General features: G+C 34.4%; 1 protein-coding gene across 4 annotated transcripts in view; it reads right to left on the reverse strand.

Annotated features, from left to right (window-relative positions):
• Nucleotides 1-19269, reverse strand: part of LOC127856982 (adenylyl cyclase-associated protein 1-like) — a 95417-nt gene extending 76148 nt beyond the window's left edge. For 3 of the 4 annotated variants that reach the window (XM_052393214.1, XM_052393213.1, XM_052393211.1), the window contains exon 1: nt 19139-19269. The gene's annotated coding sequence lies outside the window, so the exon portion shown is untranslated. Of the gene's footprint in view, nt 1-18898; nt 18973-19138 lie in introns of those variants that run through there. The other variant, XM_052393212.1, reaches the window with a different exon arrangement.

Genomic DNA, 19269 nt, shown 5'->3' on the forward strand with positions numbered 1-19269 from the left:
TTGAGAAAGGATTCAGCACCATGAACCTGCTGTGCTCCCCATTTCAAAGCACATTCACACAAACCAAACTTACTCATCTGATGCTTACCTGCATTTAAGGTCAAAATAACAAATACAAACAAATTTATTTGTTAAACCTCTGACTTATTTAAGCATGATAAATTCCCAATGTTTTCCCAACATTATCCGTTTCATCGAAGCAAAAATTCCCAAAATGGACCCCTGGAGTAACTTTGTATGCTGTTTGCTGCTCATCAGTATTTAACGATTGGAAATGAAGTCTGTACAATTTGAATCTATTAAGAAAGTTATTTAATTAAATGATACTTTCTAAGGGACTACAAATGCCTCAAAATACCTCCTAAGTGGTAAAGGGTTAAGGATTAATCATTTTCAGCAACACCAGGCTTAAAGCCAGGTGACCTTATCAGTGCACATCTATGCACATAAACCCAGCCATCTTTCATCTGAGCAACAGCCTGGCAGGCCTTTTCACATTACCTTGTATCACAGATGTGAAATACATTAAGTCTAGTGAGAATACTGCAACAGTAAGGTATCTGATTTGGAATTATTAAGTAATGTACATAGTTTATTCCTTATCTGCCCTTCCATTTCTCATTCACTGGCACTCAGAATTGTGGAAAAAATAAAGAGTAGATTAATCTGGGTATTATTCCACTATCTGTTTAATATACACATTCATTAAGAGCCTTAAGACCGTTCATGTAAAATACAATGGCATATGAGATAACAAATGTTAATGTATACAGAACTGCAGTTTCACAATTAATCATCAGTTTGAATTTACTAAAAAACATTATATATTACTATCAACAGGATACTCCTTCTTTGAGTTGTAATATCAGGAAAGGCTAAGAATAAAATGACAGCACAACAAATAACTATTTTGTATGTTTCAGGGACTGAATTTAACCTATTAAGGCACTTCCATTTTTTTTTACAAGTTGATTTTTTTCACTTGCAAAATGAAAAACTTACTCGCAATTTGGGATTTAAAAAATTATTTTAAACAATACATTTATTGTACCATATTGCTTAAAATTGTGAATTATATGTTGGCTACTTAAAAAAGCATAATCATTGGAACAAAACGGTTATCTCAATAATTATAGACATGGACACACATTCAATATTCAGCAATTGTGACTTGAAACTCAAAATTGTTCAAAACAAGCTTGATCTCCAGTTGCCATTTACAAGGCTAAAAGCAACCTTTTAACATTTTCAGTCATGTAACTAGTGTTTTATACAGGAAGGAAAAAGGGCGTGGTGCAAAATTTCAAAAAAGGGCACTTTAGCGCGTGACATCCATAAAAAGGGCACAAATATATCTGTATAGTGACTTAATAACAAGCTTTGTTACACACAAACATTGTATGTATAGTTTTGAGATTTATTGTTGAATAATTAAACCAACAAAATCCAGAATGTATTTTATATATATTATATATTATACATATTATATATATATATTATTATTTATATTATATATTTTATTATGTGTTTTATATTTTCATGTAGTAACAAAAAACAAGATTAAACACCATAGGATATATATCTCATACAAACTATAGCTTTTCAAAGAAGTCTTAGAATACTGTTAAATGAGTTACCCTCTTAAACAATTATTTATATTTAAAACGTTACACACATTGCACAAACAAGTCCTTTATATGCATCTTAAATGGAGATTCACAAACACTAACACTTTGTTGAATAGTCAGAAAGTTCTGCGTCATGACATTGTTTTCATGACCACGTGTTGTATTGTGTACATTTTATTTCGCAAAAAGTGTAACTAGGAACGGCGCCGTACTGTCTTTTGTTCATTATCAATTAATTCAATACACGTTAATTGGTCTCCGATATAATTGTTTTGCTTACAACGCAATTTGCATCAATTTTTAATTTACGTTTCGTCAAAAGTGGAATGCCAAAATCGGAAAGCGTACGTTGCGACATTCTAAACACGAATGATAAGTGGTACAAGTTCAATATTTTTGTAAAATTCATATCTGTGTTTGCCAATTAACATATTTTGAAAAGTTACAAACGGGTCATAATGTTCTTAATTGAACCAATGGTGCAGGCCTACTACTGTTACAACAATTAACAACTTTTGGCCAAACAGGGTCCAAGACGGGGTATCAACTTCTTTGCCGACATTCACACGTTATTGTAATCAAAACATCGTGACAATAAACAAGCCCGTGCTCCAATTAAGCGCGGTCTGCCTAACCGTGAACAGCAAACGTGTTAAGATTGTCGTCTGCTACAATTCATCAACACACATCTACTGTGAGCCTGCGCCAATTGTATTGGATAGGAGGCGGAGCGTTATTTTAATCGACAGCTTTAATATGAGCCTGCGCCAATTGTATTGAATAGGAGGCGGAGCGTTATTTTAATCAACAGCTTTAATATGTCACGGGGTGCTATTTTCGGCGTATGGCCAATTTTCAGGAAGTACAGTGGACGTCATGGGGTTTTGTAATCGGCGTATGGAAACAATTATCGGGCGTAATATACGGCCGTACGCCGCTTAGTGCAAGCCCTGTATAAAATCAATTTTTATTAACTTAAAACTGTTTTGCATTAAATTGAAATCAAATCAATATTTTACAGATACAACTGGTTTTTTTTTTAAATTTAATTACGTGTAAAAATAAATGTTTTGATATAACTGAATTATGCATGAAATGCACAATTTCCACGTGATAACATCGAGGTTTTCATCAAGTCTCCTAAGTAACTGTGCACGATTGTATCTGGACCGATTAGTGTTACAAAGCCACTGAAATTATCGATTGATATTGACACATGGTTATTCACGCATGACGTATTCACAACCGCGCGAATCTTCGCTGATAATAGTCGGCTTAGAAGCTTGGTTAAGAGGCAATTAAGATGTTATCAATAAGGTCGCGCACGGCGGAAAACAGGGCGGCGGCCTTTGAAAAGGGCAGTGTGGCGCTGATTTGCTTTGAAAGGGGCAGCGAGGCGCTTCAAAAAAGCGGCGTGGCGCTGCGCCACGCTAAAACGGCCTGGATAAAACACTAATTTAACCTCATTCTCGATTCTCCAAACAGTGTTTCTTTTCATTTTATCTTTTAATCTTAATTTAATTTTAACTTGTCCATGATTGATGAACATTTTTGATTGTGCAGACGGAAAGATTTTTAGAAGTTGCGATCAACGAGACGCTTATTAGCCACAAGCGCCTAGCGAACCATAGCTCGTACCAGAGTAGCTTCCATTGAATCTTACAACAACAACAACAACAACAATGGCAGCTGAATGTGATTATGCAATTATTTAACACTTTAATCGTTAAATTTAAGCAAGATTTTGATCTTGAAAATGGGAGTCATGATTATAGAAAGTTATTATCTCTAAATACTTAAGGGATTTATGGAAAAACAGGTTTGAGAAGTCTGAAATTTCTACTAGCGGAAAATTGCAAGCTATAAATTTTTCAACTCGCTCACATTTTGCGAGTATCTGAGCTAAGTTTCGGTCCCTGTGTTTACCATACCTATAGAATAATTATTTTCGCTACTGCTCTGCATTTTTAGCAGGAATTAAAATGTTGTACAGAATTTGATGTTTAAATAATGGTATCATGTGTTCTTGCATCTATGAATGAAAAGAAATATATATTGGTAAAATATATTTTTTGCTGTTTGTGTTGCTTTTTATGAGGACAATGTTCTACATTAGTCAAATTGTTTGTGGTGTTGAATCTGCTTTATTTTAACTGATAATGAATTTTTTTATCTCCACACATTTACAGATATAATGACTACTAACATGATATATGAAATTATATCAGATACCTTTGTATTAGGCCAATATCAGCATAGATGGATGATAAACAAGAGATGTGTTTGTCAGAAACACAATGCCCCCCACTGCGCCGCTTTGATACATGTTTTTTTACCTTTGACCTTGAAGGATGACTTTGACCTTTCACCACTCACAATGTGCAGCTCCATGAGATACACATGCATGCCAAATATCAAGTTGATATGTGAAGGGACATGGAACTTATGAGCATTTTTCAAAACCTAAACGCGAAACCTAAATGCAAAGTGCGACGGAAAGACGGACAGACGGACGGGGGCATACAAATTAACATCTGGCAGACTGGAACCTTTATATCAGGTAGATAATTATAATCGTGGTGCTATGAAAAATGCCTGGTCTGTATACCATAACTGGGATACTATTCTTATATCATACATTTTTCTTTAAATGATATGTGATCCATACCAATTGTACCTTGAGAAAACGCAAATGTTATTTTTTCCATATAAAAAGGTCAAAGGTCTTTAATTAAAAACTCTTAAAAACACACATACAATTATATATTTTTTTATAAGTACATCTAAATTAGTCTCTAGATTAAAAATTCCTTGTTATGAATCCACTTTTTTTCCTAGAAAAATACTTGTATCAAACAAAAAAATGTATACAATATAATGCAAGCACAGTTTAAAACTCCTTAATATCCATAAAAGGCTGTCACACTGAGTGATTGTCATAAAAGCTGATTGTATGGATATATAAACAGACTAGAGACCAGCAGCTGGCACATACAAACTTGGCTTAATTCACCCATCACCTTGAATAACATGGGTTATGCTGTGTCACATTGACATTTATATATAGCAATTATTGCATTTTCTTGAAGGATATTCCTTAAAGATAATTATGGCTTTCATAACTATTGCATTTTAAAAAGATTGTATAAGTCACTGCGACTAGTAAAGATGTGAGTGTTTTAAAGGGACAAACACCTAAGCACAGGGTTAGCACATGGTACCCTTTTGCCTTTCTTCAAATGGTGAACATTAATGAAGCATGTCAGGAGAAAATGGGTTTTTCACCGCTCAAAATGTGCAGCTCCATGAGATAAACATGCATGCCAAATATCAAGTTGCTATGTTCAATATTGCAAAAGTTATGAAGAAGGTGAAAGTTTTGGTTAAAGTTTTGGGACACACACACACATACAATGACAGACAGGCAAAAAAACAATATACCCCCGATCTTTCGATCCAGGGGGCATAAAAACAAATTCAGTTCTCATTTTGTTATTAAATTGTGTGAAGATGATGATTATTTTATCACTCATCACATAGAACATCATGCAGTAGATTATGAGTTGTTTTTCTCTCAACACCAATGATACAGATTACTAGTGACTATACAACTGCACTGTATTAAGAACAACAATGTCAAGGTCACACTCCATCTAAATCCTAGCACAGATGTATAACTATGTGTTGACTTCCTGGTTTGTAATCTTCCTGATATCCGGGCACAATGATAACACTTTAAGTCACTTTCACTTCAACAGTATCATCCTAAACACACTTCAGATGCCACACTTCACTTCTCAAAGCACACAATCACAACTATTAACTATTCACATTATCTTGGGATAAAAAAAATACATGCACCTAAATAATCTCAACTGTGAAACAAAATAATAAAATATCAAAGGCACATCACTAATTATTACTAGAATTCCTCCCTCATTTCTTTCAAATTGTTCACATGGGCAGAGAGGCGTGATGTAGCAAACACCACATGTACACAAGGGTGTGAGTGTGGTTGCATGTCAGGTATATACACAACATACAGATGTAGTCTACCCCAGCCTTATCTCAGCTGGCTGTTTCTGCGCTCACTGGTTGGGCTTTATACCTGCTTGTATGATGAGCATAAACTTCATACAGTTTATCTGTTTAGCAGCAAAAACATCCTAAGTGGTTACCAGTATTCACATAGATAGCTCAGTGTTACTCATAAGTTCAGGAAAATAATGTGTATGCCACTATTATTATGAATATGTTTATGGCATCAAAAGATTAAAGTAAAATACATACACATTCTTCTGTATGCTTATCAGATTTGGGTAAAAGCCTCTTGTTAAAAAATTGTAAAGTTTGTTTGCATCTGTATACAAATATTGATTATAGAACAAGCATGAGTTTTAAAGTATGCACACTGTTTCAAAAACACAAAGGGGAAAAAGAGTATATTCAAAATATAGCTAAATTCCTTACATTGAGATACAGTTTTCATTAAAATATTAAACTGTAGAAAAGTTATAAATAACAAGCGCTGTTACCATAGGATGACTTATGCCCCCTATAAACGCTTGGTAGAAGTTATGAGCTTTTTTCGAAACCTAAACACAGATTTCAAAACCTAAACGCGGACCCTTAGTTCAAGGTCAAGGTCATAGGGGTCAAAATTTGTGTGCGTATGGAAAGGCCTTGTCCATATACACATGCATGCCAAATATGAAATTGCTATCTGAAGCGACATATAAGTTATGAGCATTTTTGGAGATCTAAACGCAAAGTGTGATGGACAGACGGACGGACAGTCCGATCACTATGTGCCCTCCTTCGGGGGCATAAAAATGTCTTAGAATATCAAAATAAATCAGAAAGCCACATAAACTAAAGAGCGGACACCATGCTAAATCCTTGAAATGCACTAAGTGGCCCCGTGACCTAGTTTTTGACCCGGCATGACCCATATTCGAACTGGACCTAGATATTGGCTTGATACAACTTCTGACCAAGTTTGGTAAATATCAGATGAAAACTACTTCAATTGACCAGTCGCCAAATTATCGATCGCTCTGCCCACATAGTCACGTGGTCTAGTGATTAGAAAACTCCGACAAGCAGATCGCAATTATAGCGCATTACGTGAGTGAAATACTATACTTGTAACGATGTATCATGCTCTTTTTATTAAAGCCGCACACTAAACTAAACTGCTTTGTACAACTTTAATACAATCATAAATGCTTTAGAGAGAAATGGCGTAATCAAAATAAATGAGTTAACTATCAGAAACGTTTCTTATACATATTATAGGAAGTTGATGAAAAATCAGTGGTAAAAATGAGCATTTATTTCATATTGATTTTGAACTTGTATTAAACCGTCTGGCAGTGAAACCGGTTGCTATTCATGTATCATTTTGAAAATATTTTTATTAAATGCAAATGACACATCCATATCATGATGGGTTTTTTGTTTATTAAAAATGTTTAGATCTTTGTTTTATTGTGTTATTTTTAAAGACACCGATTTTTTAAATTTAGATATAAATTAAATTTTGATTGTAACCATAATATAATACAGGCCTAATTTCGTGGTTTCATTAACAGATCTAATATGCATTTTATTTCATTTATGTTTAATGGCAACCTGCTACATTTCACTATCGAAAAATGAAATTTTGGTATTACGGTGCTGTTCACGAACATTCGAATTGAATACATTTAGCATATTATGCATTTGTTTATTTATAGCAAGATGGCCCTTATATATGTTAATTGCAATTTTCACATTTCTCCCCGTATCAATATACGTTGTATTAGAAATGTTGTTGTTGTTGTTGTATTATAAGCCTTACATTTTACACTTGAAGTCGCTTTAAGCTAGCTAAGCCGCGTTGAAATCTCCTTTTTGTTGTTTTTACTTTAGTTAAAACAATATTTAAGTTAACAATTTATAATGATTTCCATTGTTTATGATCCACAGAAAATAAATATACAATTGGAAATCATTTAAGTAATTAAATAGTTCTTTTCTTGTGTACAGTACCTTACAATGCCTTAATGTTCATTCATTCTGAGATCCACGCAACATACTGTCATTTATTAATCATCGACAATTACGCTGAGATTAATAAGCACGTGTGGCAATTATTATGTTGCCCAAACTGCTTAATAATATTGTGCATCAAACGGTATAACACGTTTTATAGAACACACAACTGGTGTGGTTACACTATTTATTGTGTTTGTTTTCTCATTACTCGTTCATATGTTCAAGAAATAAAGATAAAATAATAACCTTTTATAAAGTATGTATAGCACCTACAATTTTGAATAATGATCGAACAGTAATGATCATGCATTTGATATAAAATCTGTGTAAACTCTTAAAAATTACGTCCATTCCATATGTACGATACGCTTTGTTTGTCGGACAAAATGGCGGCCAGATAAGCGTTGCTGAGGGGTGTGTGAAAAATCGATATCTGATTGGCTGATCGAAGAATGTGGGCGGAGCGATCGATACTTTGGCGACTGGTCAATTAGAGAGGGGACACCATGCTAAATCCTTGAAATGCACTAAGTGACCCCGTGACCTAGTTTTTGACCCGGCATGACCCATATTCGAACTTGACCTAGATATTGTCTTGATACAACTTCTGACCAAGTTTGGTAAAGATCAGATGAAAAGTACTTCAATTAGAGAGCCAACACCATGCTAAATCCTTGAAATGCACTTAGTGAGCCAGTGACCTAGTTTTTGGAACCGGCATGACCCATTTTCGAACTTGACCTAGATATTGTCTATATACAACTTCTGACCAAGTTTGGTAAAGATCAGATGAAAACTATTTGAATTAGAGAGCAGACTTGAAAAAGTGTGACAGACTGACAGAAACACTGACCGACAGACAGACAGACTGACGGACAGTGCGAAAACTATATACCCCCTTTTCTTGGAAAGGGGGCATAAAAACTTAAAGTAAGAAGATATAAATGTGATTGTGATCAAGTTTGAATGCAAAAGCTTTGATACTTTATGAGAAAAGTTGACAAACGTGATAATTTTTCAAGTTTTAAAGCACAAAAAGACGGATTTCTACCTTGTTACCACCAGATATATTCTAACTGGCATAGATTAAATTAAATCTATAGCCTAGTTAGCAAGTAATTTATTATTTTTTAAACGATACCGCTTTTAAAACCGAAAGTAGGATTTCTAGACATATACATGTACGTCCATTTTGACAAACACGATTAAGTTTTAAAGCGCAAAAAAGATGGATTTCTACCTTGAAACCACCAGATATATTCTAATTGGCATAGATAAATTATGTTTCTTCTTAATATTTAAATTTACTATGCCAAATTTTATAAGTGGTGTGGCTTTAAGCTTGTGTAACTCAGTTCTTTTCTTTAATATAGCAGCCTATGTACAGATATTTCAGAGACACGCAAGTTTGCCTCATATTCATAGGGAAAAAGAGATGTGTTTGTCAGAAACACAATGCCCCCTAATGCACAGCTTTTTTTTTACCTTTAACCTTGAAGGATGACCTTGACCTTTCACCACTCAAAATGTGCAGCTCCATGAGATACACATGCATGCCAAATATCAAGTTGCTATGTTCAATATTTCAACAGTTATTGCAAAACTTTACTATATTAAAGTTTGTAATTTTCGACCTTTGACCTTGAAGGATGACCTTGACCTTTCACCACTCAAAATGTGCAGCTCCATGAGATACACATGCATGCCAAATATCAAGTTGCTATGTTTGATATTTCAAAAGTTATTGCAAAACTTTACTATATTAAAGTTTAAATTTTTTGAACTTTGACCTTGAAGAATGACCTTGACCTTTCACCACTCAAAATTTGCAGCTCCATGAGATACACATGGATGACAAATATAAAGTTGCTATGTTCAATATTTTAAAAGTTATTGCAAAACTTTACTATATTAAATTTATAAATTTTTGACCTTTGAGCTTGAAGGATGACCTTGACCTTTCACCACTCAAAATGTGCAGCCCCATGAGATACACATGCATGCCAAATATCAAGTTGCTATGTTCAATATTTCAAAAGTTATTGCAAAACTTTACTATATTAAATTTTTAAATTTTTAACCTTTGACCTTGAAGGATGACCTTGACCTTTCATCACTCAAAATGTGCACCTACATGAGATACACATGCATGCCAAATATCAAGTTGCTATGTTCAATATTTCAAAAGTTATTGCAAAACTTTAATATATTAAAGTTTTAAATTTTTTACCTTTGACCTTGAAGGATGACCTTGACCATGACCTTTTACCGCTCAAAATGTGCAGCTCCATGAGATACACATGCATGCCAAATATGAAGTTGCTATGTTTAATATTTCAAAAGTTATTGCAAAACTTTACTGTAATATTAAAGTTTTGGGACAGAATGACAGACAGGCCAAAAACAATATACCCCCCGATCTATCGATCCGGGGGCATAACAAATAATACAAACAGATGATTAAAGAGATTCCGAAATCACAGGAATATTAAGATTTTCAAGAATTCACAAGAAGTTATTCTCTATGTGCACGATTTGAATGAGGACGATATTCACCAATTTCAACATATATCACCTCTTTCAAAGAAATCCATGAATAGCCACAATTATGCAAAATGCACAACCCGTTTTTAATGCTAAAATTGAGAGAAAAAACTTTCAAGCATAGAAAACTAGCAAGTCAGACCGAAAATGGCCACCATTTTAATACTGCTCAATCAAATAATCTGTGCCATTGGAAAGCTTTTTGTATTCAAAAAGAGGAAGCAGCATGTACTGAGAAAAGAAAAGATTAAATGCACAATAAATTTGCTTAGGATTTATAAAACAAATTGTGAATTCAAGAATGGTAAGTATTGGTTATGATCACGTCATGTGCAATATTCAATAAGAAATCACCATTCCATGAAAATAATTTATTGTTCTCCTACCTGTACTGTTCCTCGTCTTGAAAATGTTTGATTATTTTATCACCTGTGAGTGTCACAAATGTTTCCACTTTTTTTTAGTTAACATGGTTAGATTTCCCATTACACCCATAATATTCCAGAGAGACCTTGCATGTCATTTTACCAGCTTCTGGTAAATGACAACCATGGTTTTTCCGTCTTCAAGAAATAAACCAATTTATGACCGAAAAGCTTATATTTGTACGTCGTTCTCTTGCTATCGGGCGTTTGCAAATCATCGTCTGCATGCCGTTTGGAATTTTCAGGCTTTGACATGTTCACATAATGTCCACATTATCGATTCAATATAAAATGTTAATTCAAAAGAAAGAAAATCAAAACGAAATCACCTGGTTATACAAAATGGCTGTTACAGTCTGTGCATGTTCATTTAAATCTGACTATAATCTGTTGTTTTGTTTTCTTGCGAATTAAACTTGAATATGTACTGAGCCTAGTCTCATTTATAAGACGCGCAAAGAATTTAGAGATACTTTTTATATGGGCTATATTCTTTGGAACGTCTCATCGTTGAAGGACCTTTTTTGTGGTGGAAACCAGAAAGTTTAAATTTTCATCAATTTGCGTAAAATTGCAAAATAACATTACCAACTCATTCAGTTTTAATTCAGAAGTTCATTTTTACATCAAATATCGTCGATTCGAAGTTAGAAAGGCATAAATTCTTCAGTTAAACTTCTGCTTAAATCGCAAAACAATCACTGACCTGTAGCCATGTCATGAAACTGATTTAAATATGAACCAATAAGAAGAAGGCATTACGGTGTAACGTGTACGCGTAATTTTATTTAACATGAGCTTTTAACACCGACTTTTACGTAACTAGATCTAGTATGCTAAACTTTGTCGATTTAATAAGCATATGTTCAAAACAGATATGGTGCAGTTTCTATTCACTGTTCTAAGTTTCAGGAAGTGTTTATGCATGTCTTTTTCGCACCTCTGTCTGTGTTGTTTTATGTACTTACATTCTACGTTACAAAGGACGGTATACTGTACGATCTGTATCAATATTATTTATGTACAGTATAAAAATAAAAGATGTAATTTATTTCAGAACTTTTTAATTGTCAATTTAGAAAACAAAAACAATGCTAAATTAATCCAGAAAAGTATAACATCGTTTTACTATGTAACGCGCTGCACCACAACAGACGAACGCAAACTGTATTTTACGCTGTTTATTCTTCCACTTTAAACCAGATGCTTTACATCGAGGTCGTGTTATCGATTTATATCTACACAGTGAGCGAATCGAGAGATATTGAAAAATTGAATAGTGGTTGGATTTAAATTGCTCAGGCGTGCAAAATTCAAAGTGTCATTACATAATTTTTACGGAACATTATCGAGAAATGAATTATCTACACAGGTATGTAAATATTATTGCAATCCGTTGTTATTAAGTGTCTTATATCGGGGCTTGAATGTTGCGCACAAAATCCTTGCGCAACAATATAGACAAAGAACAAAAAATTCCCACCACATAATTGGTCTTTCACCCTTTGTACGCTCCAAATATTACCCATATAAAAAGTAGCTTAATATTTAAGAGCGTCAAAAATTTGGACTAGTACTGAGCCCAGCTTGATGCAATTACCAATTGACCTGTCACTAAGATGCTGGGAACCAACCACCAATATTTATTTGTTGACTTTCAGAAGAAAGTAAGATAATCCTGATCTTTTGAATTTCAATTGGCCCTTGAAAGTTTATGTAAGATAAGTCTGAAGGTCCGACAAAGTTTGGGAAGTCTGAATCAATGTATAACGTGCATCAAATTTTTAATTTCAATTTGGAGGTAAAAAACTGCGCGCTATATGTGGTAACTTACGGTACATTCAGTTTAAAGAAACGCTCTTACCCATTTAGAAAAAAACGTACATATCTTTATACATACATTAATCTTGGTCTGTACATTGTACCATAAACATCTCCCACGATACCAAAAAATCAGCCTATCCAAAACTCTCACCTGATATAATTGAAAATCTTAATAAGTTCACTTTAATATAATTATAACCAAGTGTGTGTTCTTGTGCTGCATTCTGAATACTGAATTTAACCCTTTGCATGCTGGGAAATTTTTCGTCTGCTAAAATGTTGTCTGCTGAATTTCTAAAATTAGCATTATCTTCGATTCTTTTCAAAGAATACTATCAGAATAGCAAACAGTTTGGATCCTGATGAGATGCCACGTTCTGTGACGTCTCATCTGGATCTTAACTGTTTGCAAAGGCCTTCAAAATTTGGACTGGATCCACGGTCTGGTATATATGCCTCAAGTTCTCAAAATATTTGTTACTAGTAGGTATGTGGACAACAAGCCAATCATTGTGAGGTTACAAGGTGCTGTGCACAATTCTAGCAGAACTGGTGCTTTTGGAACAGCTCTTGATGTTTCTGTTGTTGATTGTTTTTGAATCATAAAAATGTAGGAGGAACAGTCAAAATAACCAAATGCCTGTACATGTAGTTACTTCCCAAGTAGTCACTTTTATCAGGGATCTCGCGAGTGGGCGAAGTGGGCGATTTCTTCGCCCAATTATTTGCAATTAATCTTAACTTCGCACATTAATTTCATGAAGGCAATGTGACTTCTCCTCCTTTTAATGATTTACTTTGTGCCAGACATTGACGGATTAAAATCAATTTGATGTGGAGAATTGGACACAGGAGGATTCTCTGCCATAAGTTGCCCCATTTACAGGTCATGCAAAGTTGAATATTCAACAGAACAGTCTGGAGCTATTACACTTCTTGAAATTGTTTATAGATGATGCCTTGATTAATTGCCTTGTGCTGGCTACCAATAACTATGCTTCAGCAATGTTAAATGGCCCATTAAAAATACTAAGGAATGATCAAATGGGAAGAGGTAACCTATCACTGGCAATAAATATGGTGCTCATTTACAGGTCAGATTTGGAATCTCTGCTGCAAAATGAGATATTTTATGAATTTTAAATTTAAAACAAATATTTGTAACAAAATATGAATTTGATTGAATTCAAAACAAATATTTTGTAACAAAATATGAATTTGATTTATTAAATGTTGAATTGCTTAAAATTAACAAGGAAGTAAAAGGATTCTGAACATTACTGGCTTGTTACAATTGAAGTTTATTTGATATACCTGTTCAGAAAAAAAAGTACCATTATAATCAACAATCAATTAGAAATAAGAAAAATGTCGGTTTTATACCCTTAACATGTCTTATTGTATAAAACAAGTGAAGAGTTGATTAAACGCTGAGCAGAAACCACTTATCCGTTAAGTTGCCGCAAAATATACATCATACTAAGATCTATGACGCAAATGTACCATTTCTCCCAAAGATGTTACCAATTCTCCTTATTTTGGCTTTAGGGAGAAGTGACTTGTGAAAACAGTGACCTCTATTGCCTACACAAGGTTTTTCTATTATTTGACCTAGTGACCTAGTTTTTGACCCCATATAACCCAAATACAATCCCAACCCAGATTTGTTCAAGACAAACATTCTGACCAAATTTCATGAAGATTGGATGAAAACTGTGACCTCTATTGTCTACACAAGGTTATTCTTTTATTTGACCTAGTGACCTAGTTTTTGACCCAAGATGACCCAAATACAATCCCAACCCAGATTTTATCAAGATAAACATTCTGACCAAATTTCATAAAGATTGGATGAAAACTGTGACCTCTATTGTCTATACAAGGTTTTTCTATTATTTGACTAAGTGACCTAGCTTTTTACCTTGTGACCTAGTTTTTTACCCCAGATGACCCAAATACAATCCCAACCCAGATTTCATCAAGATAAACATTCTGACCAAATTTCATAAAGATTGGATGAAAACTGTGACCTCTACTGTCTACACAAACAAATTGTTGACATTTTTTCTATTATTTGACCTAAAGACCTAGTTTTTGACCTCAGATGACCCAAATACATTCCCAACCCAGATTTCTCCAAGATAAACAAGCTGACCAAATTGCATGAAGATTGGATGAAAACTGCAACCTCTATAGTCTACACAAGGTTTTTCTATTATTTGACCTAGTGACCTAGTTTTTGACCCCAGATGACCCAAATACAATCCCAACCCAGATTTCATCAAGATAAATATTCTGACCAAATTTCATAAAGATTGGATGAAAACTGCGACCTGTATTGTCTATACAAGTTTTTTTTATTATTTGATCTAGTGTTTGACCTAGTGACCTAGTTTTTGACCCCAGATGACCCAAATTCAATCCCTACCCAGATTCCATCAAGATAAACATTCTGACCAAATTTCATAAAGATTGGATGAAAACTGCGACCTCTATTGTCTACACAAAGTTTTTCTATTATTTGACCTAGTGGCCTAGTTTTTGACCTCAGATGACCCAAATACAATCCCAACCCAGATTTAATCAAGAAAAACATTCTGACCAAATTTCATAAAGATTGGATGAAAACTGTGACCTCTACTGTCTACACAAGCAAATTGTTGACAGAAGCACACACGCACGCATGCAAATACGATCGCCGTACATCACATGGTCACATAAGCTCACCATGTCACTTCGTGACAGGTGAGCTAAAAAGCACCCCTGGAAACCCAACATGCTGTGAGAAGTTGGACATGCTAGGAGATGTAGCCTATATATTTCAAAGAATTTTGGTAGGGTAAGTAAATCAAGTTTTTGATTGTTTAAAGGCATTTTTGAAATAAATAAATTTTGGTGCATGCAAAGGAGGTATTACCATGTATGTTAGAAAAATCCTGGTTATTAATATTCAGGATTTATTGAAATATGGCTATTTAAAGTCGACGATGCAGGGATTTGTCCCATATTTAGCACTTTATTTACAAATTTCTTTAAAGGTATGCCAGTGAAAAAAATTTTTCACCGACAATTATATTAACCAATGTCCCCGCGTAACATATCCGCCAGGCTACATCTAGCATGTCCAACTTCTCACAGCATGTCGGGTTTCCGGGGTGGGGTGTCCAAAAACTTTCCGAAAAGAGTATCCAAAAACAAAGAGTAATAACGGTAATTATTCCCATATCTGATTCTTGATTTTTTAAGCGCTGGACAAAAGTTGCCATGCCATAGCACCTGGAGATCATTTTGTAACAAGTTATTGGTGAATTTACTGATAAATGATGCAATGACATTGTTTGGAACAGATGAAAGAACAAGTGCAGAGCCTTCTTTGTGCAATATCACAGTCAAGATTGTTTACAATAGTTTTATTATAGAATAAGTGTTTATACTGGTCATTATTAGAATTTTTAATATGTCCAAAAACACAGTTTCATGGTTAGTACATAACCATAAATGATATAGTTAATGAACTCTTTTGGTATGACTTCGCATTAACCATTAATTGGGGTCAGATAGGAGCTAACAGGCATTGTAGGCTACAACCCCCGAGCCACTTTCTAGAAGAAATTCATTTGGCCAACTTTCTTCTGTCTTGGAATGTCTTCTAGCTTCAGTGACATCATGGCAACACAGTCCTGTTTGGCAGATTTGAAGTAGGCTTAAATGTGTCTGGATTATCTGCTTTGAACAAGCTCCAGTTTGTCAACGTCCCACATGATTAAAGGATGTGTCAATGTCTCACAGGATTCAATGATTCACTAGATTGGTATACTGTTGTTCTGCATGCTTTTGGGCTTCAGGTTTCTCTTGAAGAAGAGGAGATTAGGACCAGCCTTTATTGAGATCTTTGGGAAGGGAGTTCCAAATATGAGATCATTGGTCAGGCTTTTTCCGCTCCATTTTGGGAAAACGCCACACTGGAATTTTGGGAATTTCGCGTCGTGAAAACCCCAATTTTGGGAAAAAAATAATCGCAAAATTGGCTCAATTGGGAAAAATTATCGCATGTAAATAGTGTTTCTTATATTTCAAAGAAGCCTTTAACTGGTAAATTTACGACTATTTTGATAACTTATTATTAAAATTTTACAAAATATTATGAACATGTGTGATAAGTGCAGGTTTTTTAATCTGAATTTGGGGAAGTTGAAAAAAATCGCGCGAAGCGCCGGATTTTGAGGAAAATAAGGAAAGTCTTAAATAATCATTAACATATTTTACAGTTTTTAAAACAAATTCAAGGCAACAGATAATTTAATTATGCAATACTTTCTATTTTCTACACCGGATCAGGTTAACTTATATATTTTAAGGTTAAAAAAAAAATTATTTATTTTTTTTTTTTGGAATTGGGATTTTTTTTTCAATTGGGAAAAAAACAACCAGATTTGCATTGGGAATGGGGCCGAATTTCGGACCCGTGGCATAGGGCAGAAAAAGCCTGTTGGTAAAGGTGACGCCTTGGTGTTCTTTATACTTGTTGGAGGATATGGTTTTCAAATTCATAGTAGTGGCTGCCAGGGCTCTCTGAAACGCTTAATTTTGCGTATTTGTACGCATAAATTTGAAAAAGGACGCATGTCCCAAACCAATCAAGAGTCCCTGGTACGCATGTTTTTTGCAATAAAAATGTATAAAAATTGCGTCATATCCAGCAGCTGAGATGTACCACAATTGTCCACCATTCAAATCCAGACTGGTTTTCAATGTGGTTTCATTGTCAGCGAAAGCATTTAAACAAAAAGCGAAACCTGGTCTGCACCATAGTAAGTGACCACGCGTGACCTTTTTGTTATGGAAGCGCGCATGCTAGCTGGGCCAATCAATATCAAGCTCATGTACACCTGAGATAACTTTGTTGAATGAAACGTTAGAATGGGCTACGCTTACGGTTCATAATCCAAGCTAGACGCAATATATCGGTTGTTAGAAAGCACGTGCAGTATTTATAGTTTGCACATGAATTTGACGGGGGCAAACTTACTGTATCTGATTGCACATAAAGTGCTGTGTACAGTTCATGAATATTCTTTTATAACGACAAATGAACAGCGTCATCTATATTTAGATTTCATTCAACATGTATAATTCATTTTCTGGAAATCGGGACAAATTTAAAGCGATTTTTCGAAAATAAACCAACGTTTTGTCATAATTATTTATATTTTGTGTTGTCTGCGTATGTTTGTTTGGTTCTAATTTGTTTTCAGCAAATCTTATGAAAATAAATATCGTAATTGTAAATGTTTAAAGCAAGTCCCGTTTCCGATATCATATACGAGAAATACTTCGATATGTTTGCTGACATGTACAATCATTGTTTTGACAGACCACATGTGCTTATCTAAAGTTTGTGTTTCGTAATACATAGGATATTGGATTTTCGGTGTTTGTTTGGGAAATAAAACAAAGACGCAGTCGGCAGTTTTCTATAGGCCTTTTGTACTGACCAACATAATAATTAATTGTGCACTTGCTTATTTAACATTTAGGGATAAGAAACACAGGTTCTAGACACTTTGGAAGAAAGTCATCGCGGTGATCAAGGGAGTTCCTGTTAACAATAGCGTGCAATCGCCACGATTTCAGGTGTTTGCTGAACACCGGGGTCAGTAGCATGTCCGTCCCCCGCAAAATGTCACCCATAGGGAAAAGTGAACACCGCGGACAGGCGTTTTTGTTTAAGTACACGGTGCCTGTACTGCATATTTTGCTGAAAATTTGAAGATGTGTGCAAAATACAACTGGACTCCTACTTTTTCCTTTTGGACTCCTACTTTTTCCTTCTGGACTCCTACTTTTTCCAAGGAAGGAGTCCATGGACCCCTGTTTTAAAATCCTAGCGAGAGCCCTGGCTGCATTTATTTTTTAATACTTATAACTTATTTACTAGCATTTCTTTGCATTGTAGTTTGGTTTCTTGAGTAGCAATATCTAAATCCATCATTAAGATCTTTGTTCGTTTGAAGAATTGTTTCCCAAGAGTTATCAGGTAATTATGGGAATACTGTTTGATTACGTGGATGTCTTCTTTCTTCAAAAAAAGACAGTATGTTGCCACTCTTCAAGAATGCTATTAGTTACCAATTGTCAATGGATGTTTGAAAGATCACATGCATGTTTCTGATCTCACTTTATTTACTTTTGTATTATAACAATTCCAAGCAATCAAGTGAACATATGCAAGCACAACCTTATATATCAATAAACAATAATTTACGTTTGCTTCAGCTGGTTAAGACATTCTATTTTTATGACTCATCATATCTACAAACTATATGTCGCGAAAATACGTGACAATATTTACACAACACTTTTTGCATAGGCTTTTTGAGTAAATTTCACAAATTTCAAAGAACAGGAATTGAAAAAGAAAACAGTGTCAGCACATGCCTGAATTAAGCAATGACAACTATTTCCCACGCATCAAAATCTGCGATTATTCGACGTCCCGTTCAAAAGTTGACAAAACAAGGAAATTGATGTCATAAGTTTAAAAGCGAATATTTGTTAACGTACAATTTCAGGATGGATGACATGGATTGTTACTAATACACGGTATCATAAAATTGTCTTAAAACGCATGTATTAACAATAAAGACCTTAAATTGAAATAAAAATCAGTAAATTTACCTAGTAGACGCCTCACTTCCGCATAGGATTGAAACCGGAAATCAAATCGAATATCCACAATGCAATATTCAAAAGATTCGTGCCTTTACTTTTCATAACACGATCAATTTTTACCTGTGAGTGTTACTTTT

The sequence above is a fragment of the Dreissena polymorpha genome, chromosome 14 (genome assembly GCF_020536995.1).
Source record: "Dreissena polymorpha isolate Duluth1 chromosome 14, UMN_Dpol_1.0, whole genome shotgun sequence".
In the NCBI taxonomy this organism is placed as follows: Eukaryota; Metazoa; Mollusca; class Bivalvia; order Myida; family Dreissenidae; genus Dreissena; species Dreissena polymorpha.